This window comes from Hylobates moloch, unplaced genomic scaffold, assembly GCF_009828535.3.
Source record: "Hylobates moloch isolate HMO894 unplaced genomic scaffold, HMol_V3 SCAFFOLD_1, whole genome shotgun sequence".
NCBI lineage: Eukaryota > Metazoa > Chordata > Mammalia > Primates > Hylobatidae > Hylobates > Hylobates moloch.
The window spans coordinates 52,395,106-52,416,564 of NW_026652276.1; the positions used below are offsets into that span (position 1 = coordinate 52,395,106).

Sequence of the window (21,459 nt, forward strand, 5' to 3'; positions counted from 1 at the left end):
TCTAGTTCTTTTAATTGTGATGTTAGCATGTCAATTTTGGATCTTTCCTGCTTTCTCTTGTGGGCATTTAGTGCTATAAATTTCCCTCCACACACAGCACACCAACATGGCACATGTATACATATGTAACAAACCTGCAAGTTGTGCACATGTACCCTAAAACTTAAAACTTACAGTATAATAATAATAAAATAAAATAAAAAGAAAGAAAGAAAAAGAGTTCCATACTTTCAATGATTTAATTCTGTCAATTCTAAATTTCTATTTGGGACCCTTAATAAAATATTCAAAATAAAGAAAATATTTAAGTCTCTTTTTGATGTTTACTTTACCAATGTTAGCTTGAAAATAGCAACTTCTTTTCTTCAAACTATCTTTTCCAGAATTTCTTGATTCACTTTGTATCTTTTTGCACACATGCTAGTTCTAAATATATATCTGAACTCCAAGTGACTTCTCTTCATATTAATAGTCCAAAACAAGCTATTAAATCTTCCTTATAACAAGCAACGATATGCCAAAACACTTGCTCTGTATTTCACACTTTAATAAAAAGGACCTATAAACACTAAAAAAATTATTTTAAAAACCCATTCCTTCATTAATAAATATCATGTTCCCCATTCATATGACAAAATTTGGCACTAGTCAGAAGCTGTCATAGGAGCTGTTCAAAGATCAGAATTTTTCAGGTTTATCTCATCTTATTTAAAAACATTACATGCATTATGCTTGCAGCCACATCATATAGTCCCTTTAAGACAATCAGAGATTCACATGAATTAGTCCTACTTTGGAAAGTCAGTCTTTTAAATGGCATTGTTGGAAAATCACACAATAATAAAACAATATGAGAATATATCTTTTTGTTTCTGTTTGAGGCTCTGCTAATATTTATTATTCACTTTAAGAAAGACTTGAATTGTAAGAGCATAAAATGGATAAAATAAATTCTTTATAATCTTTTATATTCTAAATGATCTGTATATTATTTTAAAACAAGATGGTATTAGTTATAGAAAAAATTACAAAGGGGTTTCATTTAAAACTGATGTGTTTATCTGGGAATTATAAAAGAAAAATTTAAAAGATTATGTAAAATTAAGTATTAACAGAAAATATTAAAAAGGCACCCTTAAAATTCTAGGTTTAAATATAGGTAATTGGAGAACCTACAGGTCATAATGTAATGTCTTCATTTTTAAAAGTCAACAAAAAATGTTTCCCTCTAAAAGATACTCTTTCCAATTTTAAGGTAAAAATGGAGAAAAATAGAAATCATTAACAATGCACGAGCCAAAAATTAGTTTAGAATAAAGGACAATTACAATTATGGAATCTGCATCTGTTCATTACAAACTTTGTCAGTTTTCCAGAATATGAGGCTAGGCAGTTTTTACAAATGACGTAAATGGAAATGTGTTCAGAAACGGCTAAACAATGTGTGCAACATGCAAAAAATGTGATGTTACAGCTACAAAGGAATTCACTCTTCTTCACACTACTATTTATATAGACTTCTCTTGGTTCTATTTCTATGGACATTTTTCTTACTCTGTATAATTTTGCCAATTGAGAGATTGACTCAACATTCTTTGAATATTTGAAATTTCTACAAATATGAAACATCTCCTACCAAGGTGTATAGAATGGCTTACAAAGAATTTAGATGACTTAGAAAAATTGCATTAAATTTCTCTGATAAATGTGTGGCAAATGTTTAGATGAGTAATCTTCTTAAGGCTATTTCTAATCCATGGGCTCAGCTTTTTGGGCAATCAATGGACTTCTCAGGACATGCCATATTTAGCTGAGAAAAGGCTGTCCACGTTAGTGACAAAGAAAATTCATTTGGGGCATATCAGGTAGTCCAAAAGTGACAAAATAATGTCAAATATTAACAAAGAAATGAGCCTAAAGAGAGTTAAGCAGGTTTTAAAAAAATCAGATAAGCATTTCCCATAGTCTCTTAGAAACTGAGAAAAATAGGTTTTTATCATTAATAAGTTTCAAAAATGTTGGGTATTCTCCCATCTCTAAGAGATTCATGGTATGTAATTAACATATTAAAGGCTCAAAAAACACATGAAAAAATGCTCATCATCACTGGCCATCAGAGAAATGCAAATCAAAACCACAATGAGATACCATCTCACACCAGTTAGAATGGCCATCATTAAAAAGTCAGGAAACAACAGGTGCTGGAGAGGATGTGGAGAAATAGGAGCACTTTTACACTGTTGGTGGGACTGTAAACTAGTTCAACCATTGTGGAAGTCAGTGTGGCGATTCCTCAGGGATCTAGAACTAGAAATACCATTTGACCCAGCCATCTCATTACTGGGTATATACCCAAAGGACTATAAATCATGCTGCTATAAAGACACATGCACACGTATGTTTATTGCGGCACTATTCACAATAGCAAAGACTTGGAACCAACCCAAATGTCCATCAATGAGAGACTGGATTAAGAAAATGTGGCACATATACACCATGGAATACTATGCAGCCATAAAAAATGATGAGTTAATGTCCTTTGTAGGGACATGGATGAAACTGGAAACCATCATTCTCAGTAAACTATCACAAGGACAAAAAAACCAAACACCGCATGTTCTCACTCATAGGTGGGAATTGAACAATGAGAACACATGGACACAGGAAGGGGAACATCACACTCCGGGGACTGTTGTGGGGTGGGGGTAGCAGGGAGGGACAGCATTAGGAGATATACCTAATGCTAAATGATGAGTTAATGGGTGCAGCACAACAACATGGCACATGGATACATATGTAACAAACCTGCACATTGTGCACACGTACCCTAGAACTTAAAGTATAATAATAATAAAAATAAAATATAATATAATAAAAAAATAAAGGCTCTGTGGGCTTAGTCCAAAAAAGAAAGCAATTTAATTTTTGTAGATGAAATCTCTACCCCTTTTTGACAATTTCAACCCACATATTTTTCCACAGAAGACAATTTGGAAAGGCTTTGATAATTTTAGATATTTAGGCAGTAAAATGTGAAAAGCAAAAATTGCCCACATACGAAAAATGACTAAGTTTAAAAATCATCTAAAAGAATTGAAAATAAAAGAAATGGAAAGGTGGGCCCTTCCTTGGGTATTATTCATTTATTCAACAAATATTTACTGAGCATTAAGTGTGACAAACGTAATGCTAGACACTAGGCACACGGTTTTGATTTTCTAAGACACTGTTTCTGCCCCCACTCTCACATCTCCCTCCCAAAAGGAGTAGAAGTCTTTATGAGAGATACTTCTGTTACATGAGTAAACTATCAATTTCAACCCAAATATAGTGTTAACCTAGTTTCACAAGCACTGGCATTAGTAAAGGCACTTAACAAGCAAGAAAATATTAATAACTAAATGCTGATTATATGTTTTTTCTCAAAACTGAAAACTGAAGATATTGAATATCTGCCCAAATTAAACACTAATAAAGTGATGCTGGTGATGACATAATGTTCTCAGTGATGGGCATGAGACATAGGATAATCTAGATATGAGCTATCGGCAATATATGATCAGTAATCTTTGCTTTTTAGGACCCTAACAATGATACAAATATTTTAAGTAGCTTTAAGATACTCAGCTGATAGAGAATGCCATATTCCATGTGGCTTTTAATTAAATGTTACCAATAATGTAAAACAATCCCATTTTTACTAGGAGACATATTCAGCCAATAAAAACCTGCTTGAAAGGCTCTCACTGGTCAAATCTAGGATAATGTAGCATCAAAATAACTAATGATAGTAATGGATTCTTTTTTTTTTGAAAGAGAGGGTATCACTCTGTTGCACAGGTTGGAGTATAATGGCACAATCATGACTCACTGCAGCCTCGACATCCCCAGGTTCAAGCGATCCTTCTGCCTCAGCCTCCTGAGTGGCTGGGACTAAAGGTGCACGAGTTCCTATCAATAGTAGTAAATAAAGGAGAAGGTATAATTCTTCCCAAAAATAGAATCCCAACTAATAAATGTGGTATATATATTAGAAGTGGTGTGCGTGTGGGATGGTGGGGGAAGAATCACCATTTATCATGAATAGAATGACTTTTTTTTTTGAGTCAGAGTCTCGCTCTGTCGCCCAGGCTGGAGTGCAATGGTGCGATTTCGGCTCACTGCAACCTCCACCTCCCAGGTTGAAACAATTATCCTGCATCAGCCTCCCGAGTAGCTGGGACTACAGGTGCATGCCACCACATCCAGCTAATTTTTGTATTTTTAGTGGAGATGGGATTTCACTATGTTGGCCAGGCTGGTCTCGAACTCCTGACCTCACTTTTTAATGACCATTTGTCATAAAAAGAAAGTGAGGAATTATCCTTTTTGGTCTTGTTGGTCACATGGATGAAGATGATCATCTGTTAATCTCTGCTAATCACATAAGAAAGACATGACAGCTAAACACAATGAGGGATTCTGGACCAAAGTAAGAACAGTGAGGTGTTTGGCAAAATTTAGAACTTTTTTCTTTTGCTTTGAAGGACATTAGTTGGGAAATTGGCAAAATTTAAATAAGGTCTGTAAATCAGTTAATAATATTATATCAGGCTGGGGCTCATGCCTGCAAATCCCAGCATTTTAAGAGGACAAAGTGGGTAGATCACTTGAGCTCATGAGTTCGATACCAGCCTAGACAACATGGCGAAACCCCATCTCTCCCCCCAAAATTACAAAATATTAGCTGAGCATGGTGGTGCGTGCCTATAGTTTCAGCTACTTGGGAGGCTGAGGTGGGAGGATCACCTGAGCCCAAAAAGTCAAGGCTGCAGTGAGCCATGATTGTGCATATTTGGGGCTGAGGCAGGAGGATCACTTGAGGACAAGAGTTTGCTTGAGGAGGAAGGCTGAGGGAGGATCACTTGAGAACAGGAGTTCGAGACCAGCCTGGGGAACATAGCGAGACCCTGTCACCACACACAAAAAAATTTTTAATTAGCCAGGTGTGATGATGTGTACCTGTAGTCCTAGCTACTAGAGAGGCTGACACAGGAGGATTGTTTGAGCCTGGGAGTTCAAGGTTAATATGAGCTATGATCACACTACTGCACTCCAGCATGGGTGACAGAGTGCGACTCTGTCTCCAAAATAATAATAACAATATTGCATCAATGTTAATTTCCTGTTTTCTATACACAGTACAATTATTATATTATGATTGTGTAAGGTGTTAACATTTGGGGTGAAGGGTGTACTATTTTTAAAATTTTTGTAAATGTAAATTAATTCAAAATAAAATTTAAAAAGAAAAAAAACCCACCATTTCACAAACCACCATAACTGTTTCAAGTAAGAATCACCATCAGTAGATGCTAAAACTAGTGGACAAAAGTATGAGCAACAATATATTTACATAGTCTCAAAGTGTCCCACATACTTATTAATTTCAAGGTAGAAAATAGAGAAGACTGTCAGTGCACAGATCATACCCCCCCAGCCCCGGAAGATGGGGAACTGCCTCAAATCCCCCACCTCGGATGACCTCCCTGATTCAGGAGTCTCAGTCCGACTGGGCTAGCTTTAGCAAGGGGACTAAGCTGTATCAGGAGCCGCTGCCATATCAGGAACAGGTTCCAGTTCCAGTCTACCATCCAACACCTAGCAAACATCTAACGAATTAGGATAGCTCAAAGAATAGGCCTTATACAACATCTGCCTAAAGGAGTTTATGACCCTGGAAGAGATAGATCAGAAAAACAGATCTGGGAGTGTGTGATCTGCATGATGGACTTTGTTTATGGGGACCCAATTCAATTTTTCTTTTTTTTTTTTTTTGAGACGGAGTTTCCCTCTTGTCACCCAGGCTGGAGTGCAGTGGCGCGACCTCGGCTCACTGCAACCGCCGCCTCACGGGTTCAAGCGATTCTCCCACCTCAGCCTCCGGAGTAGCTGGGACTACAGGGGCGCACCACCACACCAGCTAATTTTTGTATTTTTAGTAGAGACGGGGTTTCACTAGGTTGGCCAGGATGGTCTCTATCTCTTGACCTTGTGATCCGCCCATCTCAGCCTCCCAAAGTGCTGGGATTACAGGCATGAGCCACGGCGCCCAGCCCCAATTCAATTTCTACCGTGCATGTACATCTACCACCTGGACTGTATTACGACTGGTTGATGAGCTCCTTCACATGCCTGTCCTCCATGGAGCCAGTTGATGCAGCACTGCTTTCATCCTAGGAGACCATTGAGCCAGGGTCTCTCATCTGACTTCAAGTGAACCATCATCTTGGGGGGTTTTGATCTTTTGTCACTGAGCCCAAAAAACCAGGGATTAGGAATTAAGATCACGCACAAAAGTTTCCTAAAAATTCCTGGATGGCGGCAGATGTTGGGGGGAAAGTACATGATATTTCAAAACTTAGAGAGAAAAGTAGGATGGTATTTTTATGTAAGGCCTTGATCCAATGTTCAAAAATGTAACTGTATTTAGACCTTGTTATTGCTCCAGTACATAGGAATTGTGTAAAGTGTTACAGCAGCTGTATTTGTTTAAATTGTGTGTACTGAAGATAAGAAAAAGATAGTAGTTATTTTTCCTAAATGAAATAATTTTCTTCTCTTCCCCCTCCCCACCCCCAAATTCTTTTCTGATGTTACTGGCATTTGGGTCAAGGTTTTATTAAAAGCTGCATTTTATAACACTGGCACACACAAAAAAAGTAGTTTTAAGCTTGTTTGCACAGTTCTTTTTTTCCATTAGAAATGGAATTCATTGCCTTAGGTCCTTTTAAATAGCGTATGATTATCATTGGGCTAGTTCTATATTTGAAAACCAGTTTATTTATAACCTGTTATAAGTAATATCTTCTGTTTGCAGTCGGGAAATGCAGAATTCAAAGTGATCTCCTAGCTTGTAAGCAAACTGAGATGCACTATCCCTTTTCTATTAAAAAGAAGTTTCAATAAACCAACTCTATTAAAGTGGGGTTTAATATTACACTTTCCTGTGTGTTTTATCTAATTATTTTGGTTGTTAATATGGTGATAATTGAAAGTCAAGGTAAATTTTAAATATTAAGAATTCTGATTTATTGAGATTGAATTATGCCACCATGTTTACGAAAAATGAAGGTGGCACCATGGTGAGACCTCATGAGAAATATTTACTCAGCTGTAACAATTTTGATTTATTCTGTTTCCTGTGACCTCCTTCCCTCTTGTCTTGAACCACAGCAAAAAGATACTGCATCCCTCATTACTGTAATGATGAGGTTACTGAAGTTACATAAAACACATCTCAGTCCCTGTTTCTTGGAAAGGTATCTATTAAGTCCTGCTAGCTGACTGACAAAATGAAGCAGCTAGAATAAAGATACATGTGTTTCACATTTTGCACACAAATGCAGAATTTGTAACACCACATGACTTCATAGTTGTGATCTCAAAAAAGAAGGAATTTCTCCATTTTTTCTTCCAGTTAATGTAAGAATACTTTAAATCTCTAGGCATCTGAAGTGTTAGAGGTAAAGACGTAGTAATAATGTTGTATCCATTTAGTATGTGTTTAGTTTTTCATATATACTCAAAGGTGACCACTTGTTCACCTCAGTGACATAACAGTAAAGAAAAATCATTCATTAGAAGAAGGAAAAGTGGTCTCAACCTAACAAAGAAATCAGAAATGTTTCTTATTATGTTGAGCTGCATATTGGACTGTAACATTTTTCTACATGCAAAACACAGTGTCATGAAGATTCTTCATAACTGCAATATAGAGGAATTTAGTATCTCTTAAGTACTTTGTAAAGATTTGACATTCAACTGTAGTATCCATGTTAGTTAAATTTCCTTATGAGCCCCATGATGGAAAGACATAAAGATGAATTTGAGAAAAATTGAAAGAAATTAGAGTATCAAGTTGTGTTAAATTGTTACATGTATCTTGCTTAAATTTCTGTTTATTAATTTATATCCACCCAATTACATAAAGCAAATTTGAAGGAAACAACTGAAGTTGTGAAATATTATCTGTGATAATTGCTTTTTTTATTCTTGTGTTTTCTACTTAAACATGATGTCTATGTCATCAAGTATTATAGTCAGACTTTTTTCCTCAATTGTTAAAATTGGTAAATGAACTTTTTTAAAATAAAAAAATAGCTTCTCCAACTTTACAATGGAAATAGATCAATGAACCTGCTAAATCAATGTTAACATTACCAGTAAAAAGAAAAATTGATATAATGGGCCTTCAAATATGATTCACTGAAAAAGACACAAGTGCATTTCTGTAGTATTGTTCCTGAATATCCAATATCTGATACTAATCTGAAGGAAACACTAAACTCCAAATGAGGCACATTTTATAAAATAACAGGCCTATAACTCTTGAAAAATGTTAAGGACCTGAAAGATAAATTAATTCTGAAAACAATTCCAGATTAAACAATACTAAAAAGACATGAAATCTAAATGTCACTTGATTGTACAATCATTCCTGAAACAGGAAAAAAATAATCTTTTATTTACTACAAAAGACATTAATGGGACAACTGGCAACATTTGAATGTCTAGAGCATTACAAATACAACCTTCTGCAATGATGGTAGTGTTCTATATCTATGCTCTCCAATACAATAACCACTGGGCTGCTGAGTGCCTGAAATGAGAAACTGAATTTCTAATGTATTTAACTTAAATAGCCACATATGGCTAGTGGCTACCAGACTGAACAGCACAGGCTTATATACTAGACAATAGTACTATATCAATGTTAATTTCCTGATTTGATGACTGTATTGAGATTACACGAGAGAATATCCTTATTTTTAGGGAAAAAACACTGAAGCGTTTAGAGGTTTAGGAGCATCAAGTGTACAACTTAAAATCTTCAAAATGTTTCAGAGAAAAGAAAAAATGGTAAAGCAATGTTGTAAAATGTTAATATTTTGAGAATCTGTGTGAAGTGTATACAGAATTCTTCATACTATTTTTGTAAGTCTACCATTATTGCACATTAAGAGTTAAAAAGAACAGCTGCATAAAATCAGCATTATTCTTACTAAAACTTATTTGTACACTATTTCTCACTTAGTTCTTGAAATGTGAGTGTTCAACTGTTAATTCGATTTCATTTTTTAAAAAACTCCTCTATACTCTATAAGCAAAATATTCACTCTCTGACCAAAAGTGTATAATATATTAAGCTATTCTAAACTTTTATAGTTAGCAGAGAAAGAAAGAGCATAGAACTGAGATTTCAGCCTAAGTAGTGAATATTAAAAGTAGCAAAGGTATTTCAAAATTAAGTTCATTGCTGGGCATGGGGACTCATGCCTGTAATCCCAGCACTTTGGGAGGCTGAGGTGGGAGGATCACTTGAGGTCAGGAGTTCAAGACCAGCCTGAGCAACAGAGAGACAGAGATCTGTCTCTACAAAAAATAAAAAAAAAAAAATTAACCAGGCATGGTGGTGTGCATCTATAGCCCTAGCTACCTGGGAGGTTGAGGTAGGAGGATACTTGAATCCAGGAGTTTGAGGCTGCAGTGAGCTATGATCACACCATTGGACTCCAGCCTGGGCAAAAGAGTTAGATCCTTGCTCTTAAAAGAACAATTAATTAGGCTGGGCGCAGTGGCTCATGCCTATAATCCCAGCACTTTCAGAGGCCAAGACAGGCGCATCATGAGGTCAGGAAATTGAGACCATCCTGGCTAACACAGTGAAACCCCGTCTCTACTAAAAAATATACAAAAAATTAGCCGGGCATGGTGGTGGGCGCCTGTAGCCCCAGCTACTCGGGAGGCTGAGGCAGGAGAATGGCGTGAACCTGGGAGGTGGAGCTTGCAGTGAGCCGAGATCGCGCCACTGCACTCCAGCCTGGGCGACAGAGCAAGACTCCATCTCAAAAAAAAAAAAAAAAAGTGTAAAAATCATTGGGCATCTTTCTATCTCTGCAGAGATGGAACATATAGTGTCATTCCCACAGAGTAAAATGGTAAGCTCCATAAACAGTGAGATTTAGTGGGTTCATCCCTGGAAAATAATCAAGAAAAAATGCCTATATCTCTTGCTTATATGTGATCAACCGAATGATAATGCAAAAGTTGAACAGAAAACTTAGAAACTAAAGTAAAAGTATCTAGATTAATTTCAAGTCAGATTTCTCTTTTTCAGTCTACTCAATCCAGTATAATTAGGTTTCCATCAATACATCATGAGACTATCCTCAGAAAGATATATAAATGTACTTTTCACTAAATCCAATGAATACTTTTTAGTCCTTAATCTCTTGATAATCTTTGATAATACAAACACCTTCCTTCATGAAATGGTCTTTTCTCCTGGCTTTAATAATGTATACTTTCTTGATTTTTCTCTCTCTACTCTGCTTCTAGTATCCCTGCATGCCCTCTTCCTTTAGTCATCTCTTTATTGACATTTCTCAAAATTCTGTCCTAGACTATAATCTCTTCTCATCTTATACCCTAACTTTGGGTTGGGGGTCTCATCTCACATTCCTGGCTTCAAAAAACATGTATTGCACATATGAAAGTGAACCCAAAGATCATCCTATCTGAAGCTGTTCCTGAGATTCATACCCACAAACAAACCTACGGACATGTCCAGTTGGATGTCTTTCAGGAACATCTAACTCAACATGTCAAAAACTAAACTTATTATCTCTAGTCCCTATGGCTACTGCCTCCCCGAAAACCGCTCTTCCTCTTTTCATAAATGGCACTATCATTTGTATAAGACAAAAACCTGGGGATTATCTTTTATTTCTCATTCATCATTACCTCCATTTAAGGAACTATTAAGTCTAGTATATTCTATTACTTAAATTGAGTAGATTCTTATTATTTGCATGAGTTATATTCTAAAAAGTTGCTATGAACACTAAACCACCGAGGATTACATTCCTGTGAGCCTCTGGTCACAGATTTTCAGCAATCAGTCAACACACAACATTGTTAGATGTTCCTAAAAGACATCCAGCTGGACATGTTCATAGGTCTGTTTGTGGGTACGAATGAATTTCAGGAACAGTTTAGGATAGGATAATCTTTGGGTTCACTTTCATATGTGCAATACGTGGTTTCTGAAGCCAGAAATGTGAGGCGAAATCCCCTCCCTCAAGGTTAATGAGTATAATGAGAAGAGATTATTGTCTAGGACAGAAAGTGTGTTTCTGTTTAAACACATCTTTCATTCACTAACATTGAGCTCATGGTTAACAGCAGTATAACTCATACCATAATGAAGCTTATTTTTATTTATTTATTTTTTTAGAGATGGAGTCTCACTCTGTCACCCAGGCTGGAGTGCAGTGGTGCGATCTTGGCTCACTGCAACCTCCGCCTCCCGTGTTCTAGCAATTCTCCTGCCTCAGCCTCCCGAGTAGCTGGGACTATAGGCGTACACTGCCATACCTGGCTAATTTTTTGTATTTTTAGTAGAGACAAGGTTTCAACGTGTCGTCCAGGCTGGTCTTGAACTCCTGAGCTCTGGCAATCCATCTGCCTCAGCCTCCCAAAGTGCTAAGACTACAGGCATGAGCCACCGCACCCAGCAGAAGGTTATTTTAACAAACATACTTGCCCCATAAAGTACATCATGGCCTTCTTGCACTGAGGAACACTATATAGACAGTACTTTAAAAATATGGTTAGGGCCAGGTTAAACAGTAAAATTACCAATAAAAAGTGCAGATATGAGAAAAACATAGCAACAAGTAATAGGTGAAAAAGATACTTGTTTACAGTATAAGAACTAAAAGAAGGCAGGATGTCGATTTGTTCAACCTCAGCTGGGAATATGTACATTGGACAACACAAATTTTTCTGCTGCTCTGTGTATGTCCACAAATGACTACGAAAGTACAGCGAGTACTGATTTGGGGGTTACAAACAAATTTTAGTGAGTAGGCAAAATTGCAAATACAGAATTCGCCAGCAGGGATCAACTGTATCTGCTGAATCTACCTACTTCTATCTATACCCATATCTAGTTTAGACAACTCATATTGGTTATGGATTAAGCTGATAGTTTTCGAACTGGTTTCCTTGTTTCTGGCTCTCCTTTGATGCATTCTGCAAGCAGTAGCCAGAATTGTTTTTCTTCTAAAATCTGATACAATTCCTGTTTAAAATGTTTCAATGACCAGCCACAGCAAAAGCCAACACTTGAACAAAAGTTACAGTGATATGATCCTTGTCTTTTCAGTCTCCTTTCTTGCTATTACCCTTTTATATACTGAGCTTCAGCCAAACAGAACTTCTTTAAGGTTTCTCTTATTATTGGGCCTTTGTATATGCTATTTCTTCTGCCAGTTTCATTGTTCCCTCTTCACCTGGCTAGCTCACACTAATCCTTCACATTTCTACTTTATTGTTACCTCTTCCAGAACCTTTCTGCTATGTGCTCATCCAGCACCCTATACTTCCCCTATCTTTCTTTATACTTCCCAATTCATTTTAAATTCTCTATTTAATGAATTGCTAGTTCCATGAGGACAGAGACAACTATCACCCTTTCCCCAGAGCCTAACCCAGTCAGTACTTTGCATATCCAGGTGTTCATAATATCTGTTTAATGTCAGGTGAACAAATCAATAGTTCTTCATTATGTGTGAGAAGGTGATATGTCTGCACACCTTCCTGACTGCCAGCTGATCATACTGCACAAATTCTGATAATCTTACTCTTTTACTCAAACTAATTCTAGGTCTACTCTGTTCTCTGTTCTACACTGTGAAGTACTCCCTCTCTATTGAAACATTCCCATTAGCACATACACATGCTATTTATTGCCCATATTAAAAATAGGAAGGATGAATGGAACCCATCCATAATTCTCTACCTTTCTTCACTATCATTCATTTTTCTGCTCCTTTAAAAAAATCTTCTAAGGGATACCTATAGTTTATGCCTTTAATCCCTCACCTCCTAATCTCTACAAATCACCATATTGGGGATCTTCATCACTTCAACGAAATTATTTCTGACAAATTCACCAATAACTTCATGTTGTCAAATCCAATGGTCACAGGTTTGTCTTCATCTTATTTGACCTCTCAGCAGCACTGTACACAGCTGACCATTTTATTCTTTCTGAAATAATTTCTTCTTTCAACTTCTATGACACAACATTTTCCTGACTTTTCTTTTCTTGTTAACTATTTCTTATCAGCTTTCTTTGCTTGTCTTCCTCTAACCACCTCTAAAACTAAAGTTCTAAGGCAAACAGTACCAACAGAAAGTATGGTGGGGTTGCAAAACACATTTCACACAAAATAGTAAATATAAAGCTTTCAGGCAAACACGGCAAATTGACCATATGCCTTTTTCTTCTCCTTGCAGAAATTCCACTGAAATGATAGTTAAGGAATCATAAAGGTATAATTCCACAAAGACAAACAAAAGAGAAAAAAGGTCTATCAGTGGGTGAGAAAGTTCACATTTCCTGATGATATAAAGTAGATGGAGGTGTAGCAATTGACTTAGCACAACAGAAGAGGCCAGAATAAGTTACCCTGATGGGGAGATCCTGATGAGAAGAAAGACAATACACGCTGAAAATCCTAGAAAGCATTAACCCTTGAAGGCATCAAGTACCGGAAGGATGGGGTGAGTGGGCAGGCTGAGAACTGGGTTCCAAGATCTTTCTTCTTTCTACCACTCGGCCAGGTCATTATTCTTCCATTCCTTCTTTCCTCTGTAGTACGCTAGAAATTTGTGGGCTGGAGAATTTGAACAAAAAAGGTTTCAGACAGTGTGACACAAGACATAGAAGAAAGTGGGACTGAACTGTTGCCTTGAAAACAGGAATTAGGCTGGGCGCGGTGGCTCACGCCTGTAATCCCAGCACTTTGGGAGGCCGAGACAGGCGGATCACGAGGTCAGGAGATCGAGACTATCCTGGCTAACACGGTGAAACCCCGTCTCTACTAAAAATACAAAAAAATTGGCCGGGCGCGGTGGCAGGCGCCTGTAGTCCCAGCTACTCGGGAGGCTGAGGCAGGAGAATGGCGTGAACCTGGGAGGCGTAGCTTGCAGTGAGCCAAGTTCGTGCCACTGCACTCCAGCCTGGGCGACAGAGCGAGACTCTGTCTCAAAAAAAAAAAAAAAAAGAAAACAGGAATTAAGCAGAAATGTATAAATTGAACAGTGGTACCCTCAGGCCTTGGGGCAGGATTGCTTCTTATCCATTAAGATCTCTATTCATCTCTCTTTCTTTAGGAATAGAACACTACATTTTAGCTAGGCATATCCATCCAGATAAAAACTGCACTTCTTAGCCTTGCTTGCTGCTGGGTGTGAGCAGAATGGTGTACAACTTCTGTTTGTCCCTTAAAGGAAAACAACATAATGCTCTCTCCTTTCTTCTTCTGCCTACTGGTGGGAATGTAAATGTGATGGCAGGATCTAGGACAGCCATCCTAGACCATGAGATGGAAGTTACATATTGAGAATGATAGTGCAAGAAAAGAGTAGAAGCCCAGGAATCTGACATCTTCAAACTGCCATATCGGTCCTATATTGATGACTCCATGAGAGAAGAATACATTTATATTTTTTATGTTATAGTAAACAAATCTAATATAAAATACAATACTGGAAGTGGGGTGTTACTAGAACCAAACTGAGAATATACAGTTGACCAGCAATGGTGAGGGCATAGAAATGGTAGACTGGAAAGTAAATTATCCTGATTAAGCCACAGCAAATCTGGCACAACTGTATCCTACAATAACATGGAAGATAGACTATTGTAGGTGTAGTGAAATTTGTTGGAAAAACTCAGAATGTTGGTGTGTGTAGGCTGCTACTTGCCACTTTGTATCAAAGCCCTGAAAGGGAGGGAGGGAGAAAAAGGAAGAAGGAAGGCAGATAGAGGAAGAGGATGGAGGAGGGGCAAGATGAAGGGATAAGGAACGTACACAAGCAGGCTCACACTCAGGCTAGAGATGACTCTACAGGGACAACATAAAGTGAAGCTTTCTCCAGCAGCTTTTTAAAAAGTGATGTTGCAGCCATAAAAAGGAATGAGATCATGTCCTATACAGAGGTATGGATGAAGCGGGAAGCCATCATCCTCAGCAAACAACACAGGAACAGAAAACCAAACACCCCATGTTCTTACTCATAAGTGGGAGCTGAACATTGAGAACACATGGACACATAAAGGAGAACATCACACACCAGGGTCTGTTAGGTAGTGGGGGTAATGGGAGGGAACTTAGAGGATGGGTCAATAGGTGCAGTAAACCACCATGGCACTCCTATACCTATGTAACAAACCTGCATGTTCTGCACATGTATCTTGTTGTTATTTTTTTGTTTTAGAAGAAAAAAAGGATGTAAAAATTCACATAAAATTAACCATTAACTATTTAAAAGTACACAATTAATTAACATTTGGTACATTCACTATACTGTTGTGCCACTATCGCTTTTAGTTCCAAGACATTTTTAATGCCCAAAAGGAAACCCTACACCCATTAAGCAGTCATTCTCCATCTATCCCTTCCCCCAACCACTGGCAACTACTGGTCTGCTTTCTGTCTTTATGGGTTTGCCTATTTTGGACGTTTCATACACAGCAGTCCCCCCTGTCCACAGAGGATATGTCCCAGGACCCTCAGTGGATGCCTAAAACTGCAGATGGTACCAAACCCTACGTATTGTCTTTCGAGATTTTATCACACTATTCAGAATGTGCCAAAATTTAAAACTTATGAATTATTTCTAGAATTTTCTATTTAATATTTTTGGACCATGGTTAACTAGAGGTAACTAACACCATGGAAAGTAAAACTGTGGATAAGGGGGAACTATGGTAAATGGAATCATACCAGTTGTGATATTTATACCTGGGTTATTTCACTTAACATAATATTTTTCAGGTTTATCCACACTATACTATGTGCCAGTACTTCTTTTGTATGGCTGAATAATATTCCATTTTATAGATATACCACATTTGTGGACAGCACATCTATTGATAGAAATTTAGGTTATCACTTTTTGGCTATTGTGAATAGTGCTGCTATGAACATTTGTGTACAACTATATATTTGACTACCATTTTCAATTATTTGGGGTATATGCTAGAGATTTGAATTGTTGGGTTATATGGTAATTATGTTTAACTCTTTAACTCAAAACTGTATTTCCTACAACAGCTGTACAATTTACATCCCCACCAGTAATGTATGAGTGTTACAATTTCTCCACATTCTCACGAACACTTATTTTCTCATTTTTAAAAATTATACTCATACTAGTGAGTGTGAAGTGATATCTAGTCAATATAATTGAGTCTATGGGGTTTTTACTGGATGTTGAGAATCATACCCTTCAGGAATGACAGGTAAATCAAGCCATTCTCAGATGAAGGAAAAGAGAGTGTGGTACTAGGAGGCCCACTGTATAATAGCTAAAGTTCTGTAACCAGAAAGAACAATTAAAGAAGAAACCTTGGAATATGAGGAAGAAAGAAATACGATAAGTAAAAAACATAGATAAATACTATATATTCTATCTCTCCTCTTGCGTTTTGTAAGTTATGTTTAATGGATGAAACAACAAGTATAATATTGTCTATTATCTATATAATATTGCCTCCTGGGGCTCTAAGCATATGTAGAGCAAATACCTAAGACAATTATAAATAGGAGAGGGTAAAAAAAACATAAAGAGAGGTAAGGTTTCTACACTTTACTAAAACTGGTAACATGATAACACTAGTAGACAATGATAAGTTATATATATATATATATATATAATGTAATACATAGAGCAACCTCTAAAAAACTATACAAAGAGATATTTAAAAACACTAAAGATAAGTCAAAATGGAATTCTAAAAAATTTTGACATGACCCATAGGAAAGCAGAAAAAATAAAACAGATGAATAAAAAACAGCAGAAACAGAAAAAATCTAAAATGACAGGCTAAAGTCCATAATTACATTAAATGTAAATGGTCCCACTCCATCAATTAAAAAACACAAATTGGCAGAGTGGATTCATCAACCTTTCTAATGAAAGCAGCTGCAAAAGTAGTAGAAAGTAAAAGAACAAGAACAATAACTTCTCAAGATAAACCTAATGGTAATGATACTGAAATAGAAACTGAAGCTAATTTGGATACAAGAAAAAGGTCTCACAAGAATCTTTTCTTATCTAAGTTGAAATATGGAACCCAGCAACAAGACCTTAATAAGAAAGAAAGAAGAGTAGGAACTCTTCAAAGTGCAAAAAAGAAAAAAGAAAGCAGAAGAGCCACTGAAAGCAGAATACCTGTTTCAAAGAGTCAACCAGTAATTCCTGAAAAACATCGAGTTAGAAAAAAACAGACATGGTTTTGGGAAGAAGACAAGAATTTGAGATCTGGCATGAGGAAATATGGAGAGGGAAACTGATCTAAAATACTATTGCGTTATAAATTCAACAACAAGACAAGTGTCATTTAAAAGATGGAGGACCATGAAGAAACCAAAACTGATTTGCTCAGACAGCGAAGACTGTGTTTGTAAAAGCTTGATGAAAGGACAGTTAAGTATTTTGATCACTGCATTTTGTTTGAAACTTGAATCATTGATGTATTTTAAAACTTTTGTTTAAAGCATTACAGTATTTTTCTGTGACCATCAATTAATATGAGGGTTTGTGCTATAAGGGTTAAAGTGTATGTTATCATTATATTCTTTAAGAACTTTATTTTGATAAAATGTAAATTTGTTGAACCCTGCCACATTTAGTATCCCCACCCCCAAATCCTGTTCCAATGAAAGAATTAAAAGCTCATATGAAACAAAAAATCAATCATGAACTGAAGAGTAAATGGAAAACTATAAATTATACCGTGAATGAAACCAGATTTTACTCTGTTTTGGAAATAACTCAGATGTCCTTCAGTGGATAAATGACTAAACAAACTATGGTACATCCATACCAAGCAATACTACCCAGGAGTAAAAAAGAATGAACTACTGATACATTTAACAACCTGGATGACAATTCAGAGAATTAAAATGAGTTTAAAAGAAACCAATCATAGAAGTTTACATTCTGTATGATTCCATATTATGTAACATTCTTGAAATGACAAAATTATAGAAATCTAGTACAGGTATATGAAAATTATGTAAGTATAGTCTGGGCACAGTGGCTTACACCTGTAATCCCAGCACTTTGGGAGGCCGAGGCGGGCAATCATTTGCAGCCAGGAGCTAGCTCCAGACCAGCCTGGCCAACATAGTGAAACCCCATCTCTACTAAAAATACAAAAATTAGCTGGGCATGGTGGTGCATGTCTGTAATCTGAGCTACTCAGGAGGCTGAGGCATGAGAATCGCTTGAACCTGGGAGGTGGAGGTTGCAGTGAGCTGAGATCCTGCCATTGCACTCCAGCCTGGGCTACAGCTCTGTCTCCAAAACAAAACAAAAAACAAACAAACAAAAAAGAATAAAAAGAAAAAGAAAGAAAATTATAGAAAATTATAGAAGTATAGTGTATGAGGGATCAATGAAAATGTTCTGTGTCTTTTGTATATTAACATTAATGTCCTGGCTATGATATTGTACTATAGTTTTGCAATATGTTACCATTGAGGAGAACTGGGTGAAAAGTACATAAAATCTCTATTACTTATGGTTGCATGTAAATCTACAAATATCCCAAAGTAAAAAGTTTTATTTTTAAAAGACTTCAAAAATGTAAAACAAAAACAAAAGCCAAATAATTATATCTGCCTGGAAAAGCTCTATGCTACACACTATAAAGTGATAGCTTAACTGTTTATCTTATATTCTATGTGTTAGGTAACTGGTTTTGATGGAAACACTAATAAAAATTTGAACAAAATGATAATGCTGACTAAGTACAGAATAGCTAACAAATTGAGCAAAAATATATTTTTCATTTTAAAATCTGTTATAAACATGACATTTCATCTTATTGCATGCAAAGATACATCGATTCTTATATTTTAGGCAGCTTGCAACCAAGAACATTGTGCTCCTTAAGAATTACCTTATAATGGATTTCTAATATATATTAAATTTCCCCCGGCAATACCTCATGACATTGTTGATCCTAGTTAATCTTATAAGCATTCTCATCAGTGTCAAGGGAAACTATATTTAAGTAACCATCTGGTGAAATTTGAAGTCTTAAAACCCTCTAAAAAATGATTAGTCGTACACTTTAAATTTCGAATTTTTTTCTTTTGAGAAAAAAAATCAAATTTACACAAACATCATTTGCTAGCTGGGATCCTGGTCAATTTACTTAATATCTCTAGGTTCCAGTTTTTTCATATATAAAATGGGGTTACATCCTATGACAAATGATATAACAAACTAAGAATAGAGAAGTAGCTAGTAATGACTATCCTGACAGAGGAATGTCATTTAAAAGTTTTGATAATAACTGATATTGCCTGGTTAATGCATAAATAATGTAACATAGGTAAAAGCTACATCATGCTGCTCTTTTAAAACTCTTGAAGCAAAGAAGCAAAGGTTATTTTTAGGAAGAGGAACAAATAAATTGCTGGAGTTGTCTGAGCAAGTAGTACAATGAGAGTAAAATCATAAAGGGAGTTTAAAAAAAACAGTTCTAGTGTAGACCGTGAACTACCAACACAGTAATTGTGTGACGAGATACCAAGAAGTGAAGCTCTCTCTCTTTCCATGCATGTTTTAATTATGTTTTCTTTTTAGGCAAGTTGACTAAACGATTTAATAATCACATTGCAGTGAACAATGTGGCTTTAAAAAAGAACAGTCAAAATTTACTTTGCACATAATTTCCCCTCAGTATAATGTTGATATTAAATGCCAATGGCAGGCAAAATGTAAAGTTGTTAAGAACAAGAGGCTTGAGAGTGAAAATGCCTGGGTTTAAATCCAGGCTCTATTACTTCCTAGCTGTGAGACTTTGGTCAATTTACTTCATGTCTCTAAGCTTCAATTTTCTCATCTATAAAATGGGGCAAGAATATTATAATAAAGTGCTTCACACAATACCTTTCATATACTAAGAGTACAATAAATGTTAGATATTAATAACAATCTTAGCTAATAGAACTGTTCCTCAAGCTTAAGAATACATATAATTAATGAAGCAACATTTTAAATATCTTCTCTGACAAGGTAAATATAGGAATTAAAACATAACTAAACTGCAAAAGGGCTATTATAATTGAAATAACTTGCATACTCATCATTCTAAGAAAGTATTATACACTCTGGTTCATAAATGTCTGATGAAAGAGCCATAATTTCCTATTTAGCTTACTGCTGGCAGTTTTAAACAAAATTGTTATATTCAATAATCATCTTCATATTCATGAACAAGTCAAGAAAAATAAAATTTTTAAATTGTTTATCCTACCAAGAACATTCATCAATTCATAGAAACATTTAATAAGAATTTTAAGAACATGAATTTGTCTCTGTAGTATTCAAATAACTTGTCTTCAGAAATCAATTTGTAATAAATAAACTACATTATGAAACACTTTAAGATTAGAAACTAGATCTCTAAATATTAAAGCATTTGGGCTTGGGAAGGAGAAATTAACTAAGAAATTCTATAATTGTAAGTAACAGCTGCACAGTCAATATTTAATCACTATATTGTGAGACAGTTCAGTAGTGGAAGACAGGATTAACATATTGCTTTAAAACATTCCATTACTTTCTGCATCTGTTTACTGATAATAAAAGACACAGCTGTTCTAAACGAAACACACTAACAGGTGTAAAGTGCCAATTTGGCATTTTACATACAAGTTACTCCTCATTTCTGTTTGGAATATTCTAAAGCATAGTCTAAGCATAGCTACCAATAACTTAAAGAGCTTTTTTCATACTAATTTGGATTATTCTAGTCATTAAGGAAAAGATATGCTTCATTCTCCATGAATTCAAGATTATTTTTAAACAGTACACATCCTGAACTAATTATAATTACCCCAGATGTTTTCCATAAAAATGGTCACACATTTGAACAGGGTTTCTTTAGCAACTGTTCTATATCAAATTTACTGCAAAGAGCATCAAAATTATGAGGTAACACTGTATCAAATTCACTATGTTTAAGCTACAAATGATAACGAAGTTTGAGCTTACAATTTATTTTCATCAGTGCTCCAGCTAACCTATAGCCACATGTATTTAATCCAAGAGAACCATGAGGAAAGCCAATATTTTAATAATAAATGATCAGTAATCACTTCCCTACAGCATGACAAAGTAATCAAAATTGGTAAATACAATAAACGTAACATATAGTTTTAGGAGGGCTTTTGTTTACTTTTTAAAAGAAAATATATTAAAATGTTTTGGGCAAAAGAACTATTCTAGTAATTTAAAAAATATGGAAAAATTGTAATCTATAAATTACAGAAGTGACAGTGAAAAATAATTACAAAACCAATATTGGTGAAAACATTAAAG

At 35.8% G+C, this 21,459-nt stretch overlaps 2 pseudogenes; both read left to right on the forward strand.

Moving 5' to 3' along the window:
- The first annotated feature begins 5,479 nt into the window (after positions 1 to 5,479).
- On the forward strand, positions 5,480 to 6,249 carry LOC116814390 (RING finger protein 11-like; annotated as a pseudogene).
- Positions 6,250 to 13,609: 7,360 nt separating this feature from the next.
- LOC116814449 (telomeric repeat-binding factor 1-like) lies at positions 13,610 to 17,616 on the forward strand (annotated as a pseudogene).
- Positions 17,617 to 21,459: the final 3,843 nt, after the last annotated feature.